This window comes from Hordeum vulgare, chromosome 3H (assembly GCF_904849725.1).
Source record: "Hordeum vulgare subsp. vulgare chromosome 3H, MorexV3_pseudomolecules_assembly, whole genome shotgun sequence".
In the NCBI taxonomy this organism is placed as follows: domain Eukaryota; kingdom Viridiplantae; phylum Streptophyta; class Magnoliopsida; order Poales; family Poaceae; genus Hordeum; species Hordeum vulgare.
Genome location: NC_058520.1, coordinates 76,421,579 through 76,440,033, shown reverse-complemented (window position 1 = coordinate 76,440,033; position 18,455 = coordinate 76,421,579).

The following is an 18,455-nucleotide window of genomic DNA, read 5'->3' as shown; positions in this document are numbered from 1 at the left end:
TGCCAATTCCTTGGTCGCTCTCTGGTAAGTTGGTCTTCAAAGAAACAGAATTGTGTTTCTCCGTCGTCCATCGAGGCCGAGTATGTAGCTGCTACAAGTCGCTATGCATAGTTGCTTTGGATGGGGCAAACTTTAAAGTATTATGGTGTCACTCGTGAGAAAGTGCCTCTTTACTGTGACAACAAAATTGAAACTCAGATCACCAACAACCCGGTTCAACACTGCAAGACGAAGCATATTGAGATTCGTCATCACTAAATCCGGGAGCATATCAAGTGCGGGGAGATTGATCTTATTCATTGATAACCCACAAGTGTAGGTGATCGTTTGTAGCCTTTTTTGATTAGCAAGAGTGTCAAACCCAAAGGGGAGCTAAAGGTAGAATTAATATTCTCTCAAGTTCTATCGAGCACCAATACAACTCTACGCACGCTAACGCTTAATTTACCTAGAACAAGTATGAAACTATTTTATGGGAAGGAAACTAGAAGTACTTAGTAGGTGTAACCGATAGTTTTATAGTCTAATAAAGAACAAGTAAATAAAACTTAGTGGCTGTTTAGATAAATATTAATTTAGTTATCTGTTTATTAGAAAGCTTCTTTGTAACGCAAGATAAAGATTGTCCATAGGCAATTGAATATAACATGATAGATACGTATCATATGCAATGAGGTAGAGGCATACGCTAACACACTTTCCGTACTTGGATCAAATGCACTTATCATTGGAACTCTAGAAAGCATCCGCAACTACTAAATATCGTTAAGGTAAAACCAAAACATAGCATTAAACATCAGGTGCTCTTTACTGCCAAATGCAAACAATCCCCTTACCCGGGCGTAAGCTTCTGTCACTCTAGCCACCCACTGTAAGCGAATTATGAACTTACTGCAAACCCTCCAGTGGGATTCCCTCACATGTGCGCTTCACGAAGACCATCTTAGGAGAGCACCATAACAACATACAACTCATGTCAATAAAATACAATTAACCCATAGGAGAAAAGAGATATACTCAAACAGCATTGGATAGCCACACATCATTGGGTAATAATATATAGCATTAAGCACCATGTTTAAGTAAATATTACAGCGGGGATAATAGGGTTTACACCACTTCATAGAGGGGGAGAGTTTGTGGTGACGGTGGCGAAGTTGTTGGTGTAGATCGCCGTCATGATGGTTTCCCCGGTGGCGCTCCGACGCCACCGGGGGAGAGAGAGAGAGCCCCCCTCCTTATTCTTCTTCCTTGGCCTCCTCCCTAGGTGGGAGGAGGGTTTCCCCTCTGGTCCATGGATGCAATGGCTCCCAGAGGGCAGGATCCCCTCCGAAATTGGATCTATCTCTCTGTTTCTCTTCTCTTTTCGCTCCTGTTTTCTGGCCCTTCATCATTTCTTAAATATCGGAGTTCCATATCTCCGATCAGGCTGAAATTTTGAGGGGATTTTTATCGTGAAATTGTCTTTCTTGTAGAGAAAGTAGGGACCCAACGACTTAAGGAGGAGCCACAAGGCATCAAGGCACAACGACGCCCAGGTCGTGCCATGTTGCCTTGTGAGAGCCTCGGGCATCGTGTGGCATTGATTCTTCTTCCCAAAATTCACACATATTCCCAAAAATGTCCATATATTTTATCATGTTTGGACTCTGTTTGGTATGGAATTTCTACAAAACAAAAAACACACAAAAAACAAGAACTCACACTCGGCACTAGATAATTAAGATAGTCCCAAAAATAATATAAAATGTTGCCAAAAGTATATGAAAGTTGTAGAACATTGGCATGAAACAATAAAAAATTATAGATACGACGAAGAGGTATCAGCATCCCCAAGCTTAATTCCTGCTCGTCCTCGAGTAGGTAAATGATAAAAAGATAATTTTTGATGTGGAATGCTACCTAACATAATCTTGAACAAAGGTCTAATCATGGCATGAACATTAAGATACAAGTGATTCAAGGCAATAGTCTATCATTTGACAAAAATACATCCATACTCAGGTTTACTAGCAAATAATTATGTCCTTTCAAAATAACAATGCTAAAGAACTCTATCCCTAAAAAATCATATAGCCTGTCATGCTTGGTCTTCCTAGCATAAATTATAAATCATGAGCACCCCGGTGTCAAACCAAGCAATTGGATCGTACTTTTTAATGCACTTGAACTTTTTATTACTCACTCAATACATGAGAATGAACCATGGATATAGCATACAGGTGGAATATAGTATGGTGGTAGGATTCAAAGGGGTAAAAGTGGAGAAGAAAGTCTCACATCAACTAGGCGTATCAACGGGCTATGGAGATGCCTATCAATAGATTTCAATGCAAGGAATAGGGATTGTCATGCAACGGATGCACTACAGCTACAAGGGTATGCAAGCTCAACTGAAGCAAAGTGGGTGTGCATCCAACTTGCTTGTTCATGAAGACCTTGGGCATTTGAGGAAGCCCGTCATCGGAATATACAAGCCAAGTTCTATAATGAAAAATTCACACTAGCATGTGGAAGTGACAAAACAAGAGACTCACTATATGAATAACATGGTGCCACTTTGAGGCACAAGTGTGGTAAAGGATAGTAGCAAAGTCCCTTCTCTCTTTTCTCTCATTTATTACTTGTTTTTTCATGGTCGGATCTTCTACTTTTTTCGCCTCCCCCATTTCTCTTTTTTTGTGGTGGGCTCATTTGACCTCCCTCATTTTTCAGTTTCATTTGGAGTCTCATCCCGACTTGTGGGGGAATCATAGTCTCCATCATCATTTCCTCACTCGGACAATGCTCTAATAATGATGATCATCACACTTTTTATTTACTTACAACTTGATATGAAAACCTATGAAACAATATGACTCGATATGAATGCATCTGGCAGTGTACTAGGATGTGCAATGATCTAGCGTAGCAAAAGATATCAAAAAATGGACAAGCCATGGAAATATCATGCTAGCTATCTTACGATCATGCAAAACAATATGACAATGAATGCTCAATTAATGTATATGGTGATGATGGAAGTTGCATGGCAATATATCTCGGAATGGCTATGGAAATGCCAGGATAGGTAGGTATGGTGGCTATTTTGAGGAAGATATAATAAGGCTTATGTGCAACACAACGTATCATGTCACGGGGTTTGGATGCACTGGTGAAAGTTACCCCGATCCTCGAGGTCAGAATGGGCAATGCACTGTACCAAAGAGGCTAGCAAATATGTGGAGGTGAGAGTACGTATATCCATGGATTCACATTAGTCATAAAGAACTCACATACTTATTGAAAGATTTTATGAGCACTCTCGAAGCAAAGCACTACTTGCATTCCCCTAGGGAGGAGGTTGGTAGGAGTTAACCATCGCGCGCCTCCGAGTATAACAACACAAAAGATTTCAATCAAGGATAAAGTATGTTCCAACTTCATCGCATAACTAGAGACTATATGTACATGCTTCGGCAATCACAAACCTTAACATAAGTATTCTTACTAATCCACAATCATCGACTAGTGCACCCACATATTACTATCTTAATGTCGCGAAACTATTGCAGGGAATCAAACATATCATATTCAGGGATCAAGAAGTTTTATGTAGGATTTAATGACTAACCATGTAAATGACCAATTCATGTTGACTCTCTAAATAGGTATAAGTGAAGCATGAGAGTTTAATTCTATCTGCAAAATACCATTCTCTAATAAATATAAGTGAAGCAAAATAACATTCTACAAATAACGATTTTCTATAAGTAGAGAAACACACATCCAACTTCAAATGATATAAGTGAAGGACATGAAGCTTTCTATAAAGTCATACTCAAAAGATATAAGTGAGGTGCAAAGAGCATTCTATAAATAAACAATATACTTTCCCATACCATCATGGTGCATTACTAAACGGAAAATAAAAGGCATACGACGCTCCAAGAATTTACACATATCATGTGAACAAAACAAAAACCGAGACATACCGATAATTGTTGATGAAGAAAGATGGGATGCCTTTCGGGGCATCCCCAAGCTTAGACGCTTGAGTCTCCTTGAATATTTACCCGTGGTGCCTTGGGCATCCCCAAGCTTGAGCTCCTGCCTCTCCTTATTCTTTTGTAAGTGCATCTAGTGCCCCTTAGTGATTTTGGTAGTTTGAAGACTAATAGTTTAAGAGACTGATATATTTGTGAGTGTACACAGGCTCTATAAGTCATTGAGGAGTTTGAGTTATTCGATGAGTATCGACCCCTAAAAATGTATGTATTCGGTGAAGACTTTGGTCATTACTTGAAGACTTTGATCGCAAAGAAATTGCGAAGAAATTGATATTCCTCATGAAGATATTGAAGATGAGGAATTCAGTGTGTCCTCATGAAAAACACTCCGAAGACTTTGAAGCATGAAGATTACTCTTTCTATTTTATTTTCCTTACACTTGAGTCATAGGAACTCCGTACTGTTAAAGGGAATCGAGGTAAAACTATAGAATGATTTTCCTCATGATGCTCAACCAAGCCTAAATCTACCAAAGCCTTAAAGTGAGGAATATGAGAGACATGCGGACTTTCATAGTTGAAAGTTCCGACAGTTGTCGTGCCACGTTCCACCTCACCGATCTTATCCACCCAACGGTCATATTATTTAAGGGCATTTATGTCAAATCATGTCGGGATGCTCCCAGGCTATAAATAGCCACCCCCACAACCACTTGCTGGTTGGCCGCTGTGCGAGAAACTAACGCTAGTCATTGAGAGCAACCCAAATTCCTCAGAGCCTTCGAGAGAAAATCTTCAAGTGAGGAAATACCCCAAACACCAAACCCAAACCAAAACCCAAGTGATTGAGCATCACTGAAGAATTTGTTCCTGTGTGGAACCAACGCTTGTTACCTTTGAGGATTGTGTATCCTCCAGACGGTTAGGCGTCATGGTCTAGAGCATCCGGTAGTCAATTGTGGATCGCCGGGTGATCGAGTTTGTGAGGGTTTGGAAGTCTGCCCTAAAGACTTACCACGAGTGTTGGGCGAGGAGTGTGTGTCCTTAGCTCAAGGAAAATACGGTAGGGACTGTGTGCCCCGGTACCGTGTGTCCTTTGGTTTCAATACCAAGCCACTCTGAACCAGACGTACAACTGTCACAAAAGTTGGAACTGGGTCATCAACAACTGTCTTCATCGAGCTATGGGTTCTATTTCTTCAACTCTTTCATTTCCTCAATTGTATGTTGAAGACTTTGATACTTACTGTTTGAAGAATTTTTCTAAATACTTTCTCTGAATTTCCTCAACCTCAAATTCTTCACTTGAGTTAATCATCACCTGCTTACCTTGTACTTGTGAACTGTGCAAACCGAATCTCTAAAATATCATCGAGTACTTTACTGTAGAGGTTTTTGCACACCTGATCCTATACTATATCTGTTGCACTTTGTTCATGACTGAGGACTTTCCTCAATAGGATTATCCTTAGTAATGAAATTTTCAGAAATCTCCTATTCACCCCCTCTAGTTGATATAACGCAGTTTCAATTGGTATCAGAGCAAGGTACTCCCTTGTTGTTTGTGATTTTGGTTTAACCGCCTGGAGTTTTAGTTATGTAAACCGCAGGTATGATCAAGGTTACTGGAGGATGTCCTACCTTCGAAGGAAAGAACTTTCCCTACTGGAAGACCAACATGCAGATGCATCTTCAAGCAATTGACAATGATCTCTAGTATTTTGTGGAAAATGGTATTCCCTCCATCATTGCTACTATCTCTGCCGCTAATGTTAAGAAGTTCAAGCAACTTGACTCGCAAGCGAAGAATATCATCTGTGGCCATCTGAGCAAAGGACAACATGGTTGAGTAAGTGCTTTAGGCACATCAAAGCTTATCTGGGATAGGTTGTCCAAAGTCAATGAGGGAGTCTCAACAAGGCGTGACTCTCGTGTCGATGTTCTTCGCAATCTCTTCAATCGCTTCAAGAGGCTTGACAATGAAAGCTGTCAAGATACCTTTGATCGCCTCACTGACATCTCAAATGAACTACAAGCATTGGGATCTAGAGATATCACTCACCATTAAGTTGTGAAGAAAGTGCTACGATCTCTTGATCCATCATTTGACACACTGGTTCTGATGATTCAAGAATGAAGAGACTACAAGATGCTTGATCCTGGTGATATACTTGAGAGACTCAATACTCATGAATTCCAACAGGAAGAAAAGAGAGACTTGTTGTCACATCCCTGACACCTTAAGCAAGTTAGCCTTGTGCTCATGTCTTCTTTGCATTTGCATCTAAGAATTTTCAACAAGATCAAAGAAAGAGGTGAAGGAAAACTCAAACCCTAGCCACTTCTTTAAATAAAGGAAATCTCAAACTAGTTAAAATCAATGAATCCAAAATGGCCTCAAGAAATGTTCAAACTTCTGATAAATCATGAAAGTAAATGTGCAATGAAGAAAACCATTTTCTTGATACTTTAAGCATTTTAAATTAATGCAAAAAGCTACTGGTTTCAAATTTTAAATTTGAAAACAGAAACTTTAAACTTTCAAAAATGTTGCAAACTTTAGGAATGGTTGGAATTATTCCAACAAATATTCTAGGGTGCTCAACATAGTTTTTAAAATTTATTTGGGAGTTGAAATAAATAGGAAATCAGTGAAATAGCAAAACAGAAACAAAAACAGAAATAAAATGGAAAACTCTTACCTGTCGCCTAGCCGGCCCAGCCCATCTTCCTCACTCGTCTCCTCCCCCGCGCCAGTAGGAGCAGGAGGTGGCCGCCGCGTCCTCCGGCGCGGCCACGCACCTGTGCGCCTGCCTGGCCGCCGCCTCGCGCTGGCAAGGCCAGGGATAAGCTCCCCGAGGCCGCCCCTATCCATTCCCAGCGCCAGTTCTCCCTCTCCTCTCGGATCTCTCCTCCCTCCTTCTGCCGCCATTGGAGCCCGAGCAGAGCTCGAGCTCGTCGTCGTTCTAGCCGACCTCCCTTCCTTCTGAGGCGCGCATTAGCTCCGCCGCAACCCCCTGAAGCTTCCTAGCCACGAGCCCGACACCCAGATGCAGTGAATCGACGAGCAGCTATCGTCTACTTCCTCGGGTCACCGACGATCGCCGCCGACGTTCTCCCTCCCCAGGACGTCCCCGAGCAGACTAGCGCCACCACTGCACTCCCCGTGAGCATGCGGTCATTTCCCCTAATCTCTCCCCGTCGATCCCCTCCTCTAGGCTTAGTTCCATCGGAGCCCGACGAGGACCGCCGCTGCAGCGCGTCGCCGGCAGCCCTCCGGTGACGGTTTGGTCAGTCTGAGGCCACCAACAGCCTCAGGACATCATGTAGATGCGTTCAGTGCCCAGCCCCGCGCGTTTTGCCCCTGTATTCGATGGCTTCGACGATGGCCGAACTTGGTCGCCGCCAAGCTCGTCACCGGCGTTGATCCCGGCCACCCCAACCCCTCGGGCTTGTTCCATCGTGCGCGCCATCGAGTGGTCGTTCCTCCCATGGTCTCAGCCGTGCGTTTGGCCCTCTGTGCGTCATTTCCGAGCCCCCCCCCCGATGTTCTGGTGCTCGCCGGAGGCTCCCCGCCAGCGAGGACGACCTCGCCGCCGGTGGATCTCGGCTGTCCTGAGCCACTGACTGGTGGGGCCAGCCTTTGGCAAGATTAGAGATAATGAAAATAAATCAGATAAGTTAATAAGTCACTGACATGTGGGTCTAGTAAGATTAATCAGCTAATTAAGTTTAGTCTTAATCTAAAACTGCCAGAGACATTGACTAGTGGGTCCCACTGGTCAGATTTGACTTTCAACGGCGAGATGGACCTGTTGATGTCATGCTGATGCAGTAAAAGTATTTTCCAGTATAAAAATAATTCCAGAAATGTTTAAAACTTGAAAAAATCATAGAAATTAATCTGTAACTCGAATGAAAATAATTTATATATGAAAAAGTATCAGAAAAATTCAAGAAATCTGAATATGCTATTTTCAATCATGTTTGAAAAAGTTACAGAACCCAAACATGTAGATTAATGAATAAGCTAAGTCTTATAAATACTTTATAAATGGAATTTGGAAAATATTCAAATTTCATTCTGAATGACATGATCACACACTGTCCTAATTACAAAACAGTACCTTAACATGACATTTCATGCATGTTAACATCAAGTTGATCTGAGCATCAGGTCGAATCAATTAAATCGGTATCCGGGAATACCTCGTTTGAATTGATATCCGAATATGATTCGAATCAACCTCAAACCTAATACATGTTGATTATAATAGTTTATCACCTTGCATTCTCATGCCATTCTCATGCATCATCTTGTTTGCATATGCTTGATATTGATTGTTGCCATTCATTTCGGTAGGCTCCGCACCCCCGGATTCCACCGAATACCCGTCTGACGGATATTGTCCCTCCTCTGAGCAACAAGGCAAGCAACCCTTTTGATCATCCCGATAATTCCCATGTTCTTGCTCCTGCACTTATTTATTGCATTAGGATCAAATGCTTCAACTGCTTTTGCCACGTTAGTTGAACCCACTTCCTTTGCATGACGTAACCTTGACACAGTAAATAGCCGAACCTTGCAACCTAGCATACCTGGTAGTTGCTTGAGCCATGATGTGTCTTATCCTCCTATGCATGCTATGCTTACAGTTGTGTATGGTCTGTCATCTGGGAGATGAACAGAATTGTGAGAATGTGTTCGGTAAGCAAAGGTTGTGTGTTGAACCTGACTTGGTAAAGGTACCGGTGAAAGGCTGTGTAGGAGTACATGGCGGGTTGTTTCATTGGAACCATCCATAGGAACTAAGTTCCGTGTATGTAATCCAAGACTAGATACTACCACATCTGGGCCTAAAATATGACCCCGCTCGGCCTATTAATCGGTTAGTACTCGGTCCAGGAGTTGCAAGTAGTTTCTGGTGTTTATAGTCATGCTGGAGGCCGTGCATGGTGCTGACCTGAGAGGTGGGCCGTGATGCGGTAGGCAGTGGCACGGTGTACCAAGTGGCACCCGGATGGTGGGCTTGGGAACCCTGCGCACATCGTTTGAGGCCCTGGCGGAAACCTCGGCCGGACTTCCGTACGGGTTACTCTCAGATAGGCGATAAACCTGGACTAGGTACTAGTGTGGTTAACGGTCGTGGCCGACTCCCTCGCTGGGCTTCCGCTGGAAGGTTGCCGAGGTGCATGAGGTGCACATGGCGATAAGTGGCGAGAGCGTGTGTGACGAAGTACACCCCTGCAGGGTTATGATCTATTCGAATAGTCGCGTCCGCGGATATGGACTACTTGGAGACATATGTTGTTCATAGATAACTTCAATGGCTACTCATAAAATTGTTAAGATAAGCGTGAGTGTCGTGGACGACATTTCCGTATGGAGACGGAATGATTCCACGATAGTGTATTGTTGTGGTGTTAGTGGACTCGTGTGCGAGAAATCAAGTTGTCAAAATTATTTAAAAAATGCAAGTTGTTTAGCCACGAGTCAGATGCTGGCTTTTCGCATGAAACCCCACAATACCCTTTTGATACCTTGCATGAGTAGTTAGATATCGTAAAGTCTTGCTAAGTACCTTCGTACTCATTTTTGCTTAATAAATGTTGCAGAGGTTGCTAATGACCCTAATGGAGGGTTCTTCGTAGACATCGACGACGACGAGTAGCTGGTGTCCCAGCTACGATCTGGCCCTACGTTGGATCTGTAGTATAGTCAGGCCATGTGCCTTCTAGTTGCCCTGTCTGTACTCAGACAGTTTAAACTCTTCCACTGGCTTGTAACTGAATGACTGCTATTATGGGTCGTGAGACCCTTAATGTGTAATATTATGTGTGGCTCTTCTGAGCTTCCTAAATAAAGCTTGTATGTTTATGGTTATGTTGTGATGCCATCGATGTATCTATACATATCGGTATGCCATGTGTACGTGTGTCGTACCTGATATGTATGGGGTTCGATTACCTAGTCGTGAACTTTAGTAGCACTCCTTACAAGGAAATGCCCCTTTGTGATCAAACGAGCCTTGGTAGTTCGCTACTGCTCCGGACACATTGGTTGACCGGCATGTGTCCTTCTTAGCTGCTGTGTCTGTCCCCTTTAGGGAAATGTCACGCGATGTAATGGAGTCCTTGTAGCTTGCTACGACTCGTCTACATTCGTTGATGACCGACACCTGCTTTGTTGGGTCATGTATGCCTGTCCTTGTGCGGTACTGCCACTTTGGTTTATGACTAGACATGTCGATCCGGGTTCTTTGACATTGGAATGCTAGCGACACTATTGCATACGTGAGTCAAAAGAAGCAAACGGTCCCGGCTAAGGTAAGGCTGCAGCCGTGGAGTTAACCGTGCGTGAGACCGCAAAGGGATGCGATGTGTTACAGGCTGGATTCCTATGGCTTAGGATCGGGGTCCCGACAGCGTTGGTATCAGAGCCTGACTCACTGTAGGATTACTAAGCCAAACTGGTCGAAGTTGAGTCTAGAATTGCTTTAGTTATATATAAGGGAATTGTTTGTGGAAGGGAACGTAAGACTCTTGTCCTCTTCTCAAGTTATTCTATTCTGGTCATCCTCGTCTTTTCTGCGGGAATTAAGGACTAGGTTACTCATGTTCTTCTAGGCTCGTGTTTCTGATCGGTAGATTATAGGACTACGGGTCAAGAGATATTGGGTTTCTTTCATTCCTAGGAAAAAGGAAGTAAGTTTGATGATCAGAGAGTTGAACTTGATAGTTGAGTGGTTACGCTATTCCATTTTGGGGTTGTCTCAAAATTTGTTTTTGAGCATTTACAGCCGTTATGCTGCCCAATTTTTCATTCGGAGCTCTAATGCTTTTGCATTACTCTCTATTTACAGATGCCTGGCCGTCCTTCTCGTCAGGTGGTACGTTTGACCAGGTGCATTGATGTACCGGGTCATACGGCCATGCTGGTCAGGGTGATGTCGGTGTGCGGTTACCGCTGGTACCCCGAGTACACAGTGGAGGAACATTACCGAGACTTCAACCAGAGCCAGTACATCTGCACTGTTAGGGTATTTCCAGACTACCCTAGAGCTGAGGAGCCAATTCATTGGTCCTATGGGTTGGGAGTCACTGTTGACATGGCAGTACAGGATGCTGCCTATTCAATGCTGACCATTATGAGAGCGAGACATGCACTGCTGCAGAATTCAGAGTTCTGCTATGTTCCGGCCTCTCAGCCTGGTGAATATGGATAACTCAGTGGAGTCTATTTTGATTCTTCTATGGAGGATCCACTACTGCAGTCCACTGTTGAGATGCTAGAGAACAGAGACAGGGATGCTCGTGCTCTCCGCATGGAGCTTTATGCTACCCGTGCCTGTTTGTGGACGGCTTTGACGCAGCTGGCAACGGTAGTCCAGACAGGGTATGGAGAGATGGAGATGCTGAACCCTGTTAGGACCCATCTTTCGGCTCACATTGACTGGCCAGCTATAGGAGGAGTCACACCTCTTCGGGGACCCCTCTTACCACCAGTCAGGGGACCATGGCCACATCCGTGTCCTTATGGATCCCAACGATCTCAGGCTAGAGTGTTTCCTGATCCGCAGGTTGAGCTTCCAGGTCATGGACGTAATCTCTATGAGATGTTCTATGCGGATGCCTGAGCTGTGAGCGGAAGGATAGTATGGTAGTAGCCGTATGTTCACAGTCCTGCGTGACTTGTGAAGTATGCATGTAATGTGAAATGAATTCCAGAGGCCTAGATAAATAATGTATAGGAAGCTTGTAAGCCTCTGATGAGTAGTTTCATAATTTCAGTAGTTTGCTCTTCGGTTAAGGTTATACTGAACTATGTAAGGGTGTGTATGAACCATGGTGTATATATAGCAGTTGCTTGTTACCATGCTGTACGGATATTCATTTCCGCATTTTGTGTGTTCAGTACATTCTTAATCCATAGCTAGTATTGATATGATATTGGTCTAAGCTGTGAGTTTGTTTGTCAGGATGGTGTTTACCAGGTTGAACCGTGCCCCTGGTCATGAGCAAGGCGAGGGTAGTCAAGCGTCGCAGGAAGACCTGCCTCACCCACCCTCTTTGGCGGAAGTGATGCTTGAGGCAGAGAGAAATAAAAGGGAGACCAACCGACTGTTAGAGCGTACTGAGCAGAATACGGCTCGTCAGCCTAGGAATGCTGCAGTGTCCCTCAATGACTTTGTGAAGCTGAATCCTCCAAAGTTTCATCATTCCGTCGATCCCCTCGACGCTGATGACTGGCTATGCAGCATCTCACGCAAGATTCGCTCTCGAATGTGTCTGAGGCCGACAAGGTAACCTTTGCGGCGTATTTCCTGGAAGGACCCGCCGATCTGTGGTGGGAGAACTTTGAAGCTATGCGTCCCGTTGAACCAGTAGCGACATGAGCAGACTTCAATGCAGCTTTTCGTCTGCACCATATTCCAGAGGGCCTGATGGACAGAAAGAGAGAGGAGTTATGCGCCTTCACTCAGGAGGTGTCTACTGACGCCAAGAAGCAAGCAAGATTCCGTAAGGGTCTGAGCCCTGAGCTTCGTCGTGATCTGTGCCTCCACGAGTGTGCAAGCTTTCAAGCCTTGGTCAACAAAGCGATCAGTGCCGAGACTAGTCATACTGACTTCGAAGCCACAAGGAAGCACTCCCGTGACTTTGGCTCGTCTTCTGGTTCCGCGTTTCCAAAATGCAGGCTGTGGGTTCCGAACAGTTCTCTGCCGCCAAGATACACTCCGAGGCCATCCTACGTGGTGCCTCAGACGAATCAGGCCAACCCTCCAGCAAAAGCTTATAGTGGTCCAGCTAGCAATGCTGCACCACGTGCCAACCAAGTGATATGCTATAAGTGTGGAGAACCAGGGCACTATTCCCGTGAGTGTCCTCAGAATGTGGGTGCTAAGCAACCCGGAAAGTCCGTCGGGCAAGCCATGTCGGGCAAAGCTTACTATGTGAAGCCAACTCCTGCACGTGGCCGTGTGAACTATGTGTCAGCAGAAGAAGCTGCAAAGGCTCCCGACGTCATGCTGGGCACGCTTCTTGTTAATCATCACCCAGCGTCTGTTCTCTTTGACACTGGGTCTTCTCATTCCTTCATTTCAGAAAGTTATGCACAGCTGCATAACATGTCTTTTTGTGATATGCCAATTCCATTGGTTGTCCAAACCCCTGGTAGTAAATGGCAAACCTCTAGGATAACCTATGACAATGAAATTCTAGTAGACAGGCTAGTTTTTCTAGCCTCGTTGACAGCATTGAAATCTTCGGATATTAATATCATCTTGGGCATGGACTGGATGTCAGCTCACTATGCCAAGATTGATACTCATTCTAGAAATGTCCAGCTTACCCGTCCCTCGGGTGAGATAGTAAATGTCTCTACTCGAGTTGCCAAATGCCAACTCTATTCCTTGAATGCCAACCCTCTTCCGGAACTTGAAGACATTCCCAAAGTCTGTGACTTCCCGGATGTTTTTCCAGAGGAACTGCCAGGAATTCCACCTGACAGAGATGTAGAGTTCGTGATAGATCTTGTTCCGGGAACTGTCCCAATAGCTAGAAGACCATATAAGATGGCACCCCTGGAGCTAGCCGAACTTAAGAAGCAACTAGATGAGGCCTTGAACAAAGGTTTCATTCGTCCTAGCTCTTCTCCTTGGGCTTGTCCCGTCCTCTTCGTCAAGAAGAAAGACGGAACGGATCGGATGGTTGTAGATTACCGACCAGTTAATCTGGTCACCATAAAGAACAAGTATCCGCTCCCGAGGATCAACGATCTGTACGATCAGCTCGCTGGATCCTCAGTCTTCTCGAAAATGGATTTGAGGTTGCGATACCATCAAATCAAGATCAAGACCGGGGACATTCCAAAAACGGCTTTTGTTACCCGTTATGGCCAATACGAGTACACCGTCATGTCCTTCGGTTTAACCAATGCCCCAGCCACCTTCTCTCGACTGATGAATTCAATCTTCATGGAGTATTTGGATAAATTCGTCGTGGTATACCTCGATGATATTCTCATCTACTCGAAGAACGAACAAGAACATGCCGAGCATCTAAGGCTGGTATTGATGAAACTTTGAGAGCATCGCCTTTATGCCAAGTTTTCAAAATGTGAATTCTGGTTACCAGAAGTTACCTATCTGGGTCACGTAATCTCTGGTAAGGGTATTGCTGTCAATCCAGAGAGAGTTCAAGCTGTCCTTGATTGGACTCAACCTGAATCGGTTAAGCAAGTTAGGAGTTTTCTTGGTCTAGCGAGCTATTGTTGGCGCTTTGTCGAGAATTTCTCCAAGGTTGCAAAGCCTCTAACTGAACTCCTCAAGAAGGATAAAAAGTTCGAGCGGACACCATAGTGTGAGCATAGTTTTCAGGAACTGAAAAGATGCCTGACTTCCGCACCTGTGTTGCTACCACCAGATTTTTCTAAGGACTTTGTTATCTATTGCGACGCCTCGCGACAAGGATTAGGTTGTATTCTCATGCAAGATCGTCATGTGATCGCATACGCATCTCGACAGTTGCGTCCACATGAGGATAATTATCCCACACATGACCTTGAGCTTGCAGGTGTGGTCCATGCACTAAAAACCTGGCGACATTACCTTCTGGGTAATCGTTGCGAAATATTCACTGATCACCAAAGTCTGAAATATATCTTCACCCAGCCGGATTTGAATCTCAGGAAAAGACGGTGGGTTGAGTTGATCTCGGATTATGACTTAGGGATAACTTACACCCCGGGGAAGGCCAATGTTATGGCCGATGCGCTAAGTCGTAAATTTTATTGTAACAATTTGATGCTACAACAAGGTCAACCACATCTCTATGAGGACTTTCGGAAGTTGAATCTCTATATTGTTCCTCAAGAATTCCGTTCTACCCTGGTGGCGAAGCCTACTCTTAAGGATCAAATTATAGGTGGCCAAAAGCGTGATAAGGGTATATCACGGATCAAGGAGAATATTTTTAGCGGAAACGCTAAAGAATTTTCCATGATAGATCAAGGTGTTGTGTTCTTCGAGAATCGTCTAGTGGTTCCTAAGAACCCACACCTAAGGCAATTAATCCTTAAGGCGGCTCATGATTCTCCTCTCACCATTCATCCCGGTAGTACTACGATGTATCAGGACCTACGCCAGAGGTTCTGGTGGACTAGGATGAAGAGAGAAACTGATGAGTTCGTTGCTAACTACGACGTTTGTCGTCGAGTTAAGGCAGAACATCAAAGGCCTGCTGGCACCCTTCAACCTCTAGCTATTCCTGAATGGAAATGGGATAAAGTTAGCATGGATTTCATTACCGGATTTCCCAAGACCAAGAAAGGAAATAATGCAATCTTTGTGGTCATTGACCGTCTTTCCGAAGTGGCTCATTTTCTTCCTGTTCGTGAGAGTATAACAGCTAGCCAGCTAGCAGAGTTATATATCTCCCGAATAGTGTCTCTTCATGGTGTTCCCCTGGAGATTAACTCGGACCGTGGGAGTATCTTTACTTCTCGCTTCTGGGAAAGTTTTCAGAATGCCATGGGGACTCACTTATCTTTTAGCACCGCTATCCATCACCAATCAAGTGGTCAAGTAGAAAGAGTGAATCAAATCTTAGAAGATATGCTCCGAGCTTGTGTTATTTCGTTCGGTATGAATTGGGAGAAGTGCCTTCCATTCGCCGAATTCGCTTATAACAATAGTTATCAATCAAGCTTGGGCAAAGCCCCTTTTGAACTTCTCTATGGACGAAGATGTCGAACACCTCTTAATTGGTCAGAAACCGGAGAGAGGCAACTCTCCAGCCCGGATATGATCCAGGATGCAGAAGAGCAGGTTCGCATTATTCGTGAAAAGTTGGAAACAACCCAGTCTCGTCAAAAGAGCCAATATGATCGTCATCATAAGGCTGTGACCTTTGAAGTTGACGAGAAGGCTTACCTTCGGGTTACACCTTTGAAGGGTACCCATCGTTTCGGTATCAAGGGCAAGTTGGCTCCTCGTTACATTGGTCCTTTTCGCATTCTTGCCAAACGAGGAGAAGTTGCCTACCAGTTGGAACTTCCTCCACATCTTTCCAAGGTTCATGATGTTTTCCACGTCTCGCAACTCAGGCGTTGCTTTTCGGATCCTATCCGTGAAGTGGACCACGAAACGCTTGATCTCCAAGATAACCTTTCATACCGAGAATACCCTGTGCGTATTCTTGATCAAGCTCAGCGTACCACTCGACGTCGAAACCTCAAATTTCTTAAAGTTCAATGGTCAAATCATTCTAAAAAGGAGGCAACTTGGGAAAGAGAGGATCGTCTCCGACTTGAGTATCCTGCGTTATTCCCGACGACTTCTAAATCTCGGGACGAGATTCTTTTGAGTGGGGGTGAGTTAGTCTTGTGCTCATGTCTTCTTTGCGTTTGCATCTAAGAATTTTCAACAAGATCAAAGAAAGAGGTGAAGGAAAACTCAAACTCTAGCCACTTCTTTAAATAAAGGAAATCTCAAACTAGTTAAAATCAATGAATCCAAAATGGCCTCAAGAAATGTTCAAACTTCTGATAAATCATGAAAGTAAATGTGCAATGAAGAAAACCATTTTCTTGATACTTTAAGCATTTGAAATTAATGCAAAAAGCTACTGGTTTCAAATTTTAAATTTGAAAACAGAAACTTTAAACTTTCAAAAATGTTGCAAACTTTAGGAATGGTTGGAATTATTCCAACAAATATTCTAGGGTGCTCAACATAGTTTTTACAATTTATTTGGGAGTTGAAATAAATAGGAAATCAGTGAAATAGCAAAACAGAAACAAAAACAGAAAGAAAATGGAAAACTCTTACGTGTCGCCTAGCCGGCCCAGCCCATCTTCCTCACTCGTCTCCTCCCCCGCGCCAGTAGGAGCAGGAGGTGGCCGCCGCGTCCTCCGGCGCGGCCATGCACCTGTGCGCCTGCCTGGCCGCCGCCTCGCGCTGGCAAGGCGGGGGATAAGCTCCCCGAGGCCGCCCCTATCCATTCCCAGCGCTAGTTCTCCCCCTCCTCTCGGATCTCTCCTCCCTCCTTCTGCCGCCATTGGAGCCCGAGCAGAGCTCGAGCTCGTCGTCGTTCTAGCCGACCTCCCTTCCTTCTGAGCCGCGCATTAGCTCCGCCGCAACCCCCTGAAGCTTCCTAGCCACGAGCCCGACGCCCAGATGCAGTGAATCGACGAGCAGCTATCGTCTTCTTCCTCGGGTCACCGAAGATCGCCGCCGACGTTCTCCCTCTCCAGGCCATCCCCGAGCAGACTAGCGCCACCACTGCACTCCCCGTGAGCATGCGGTCATTTCCCCTAAGCTCTCCCCGTCGATCCCCTCCTCTAGGCTTAGTTCCATCGGAGCCCGACGAGGACCGCCGCTGCAGCTCGTCGCCGGCAGCCCTTCGGTGACGGGTTGGTTAGTTTGAGGCCACCAACAGCCTCAGGACATCATGTAGATGCGTTCAGTGCCCAGCCCCGCGCGTTTTGCCCCTGTATTCGATGGCTTCGACGATGGCCGAACTTGGTCGCCGCCAAGCTCGTCGCCGGCGTTGATCCCGGCCACCCCAGCCCCTGGGGCTTGTTTCATCGTGCGCGCCATCGAGTGGTCGTTCCTCCCATGGTCTCAGCCGTGCGTTTGGCCCTCTGTGCGTCATTTCCGAGCCCCCCGACGTTCTGGTGCTCGCCGGAGACTCCCCGCCGGCGAGGACGACCTCGCCGCCGGTGGATCTCGGCTAGCCTGAGCCACTGACTGGTGGGGCCAGCCTCTGGCAAGATTAGAGATAACAAAAATAAATCAGATAAGTTAATAAGTCACTGACATGTGGGTCCAGTAAGATTAATCAGCTAATTAAGTTTAATCTTAATCTAAAACTGACCAGAGACACTGACCAGTGGGTCCCACTGGTCAGGTTTGACTTTCAACGGCCAGATGGACCTGCTGATGTCATGCTGATGCAGTAAAAGTATTTTCCAGTATAAAAATAATTCCAGAAATGTTTAAAACTTCAAAAAATCATAGAAATTAATCTGTAACTCCAATGAAAATAATTTATATATGAAAAAGTATCAGAAAATTTCAAGGAATCTGAATAGGCTATTTTCAATCATGTTTTAGGAAGTTACAGAACCCAAACATGTAGATTAATGAATAAGCCAATTCTTATAAATACTTTATAAATGGAATTTGGAAAATATTCAAATTTCATTATGAATGACATGATCACACACTGACCTAATTACAAAACAGTACCTTAACATGACATTTCATGCATGTTAACGTCAAGTTGATCTGAGCATCAGGTCGAATCAATTAAATCGGTATCCGGGAATACCTCGTTTGAATTGATATCCGAATATGATTCAAATCAACCTCAAACCTAATACATGTTGATTATAATAGTTTATCACCTTGCATTCTCATGCCATGCTCATGCATCATCTTGTTTGCATATGCTTGATATTGATTG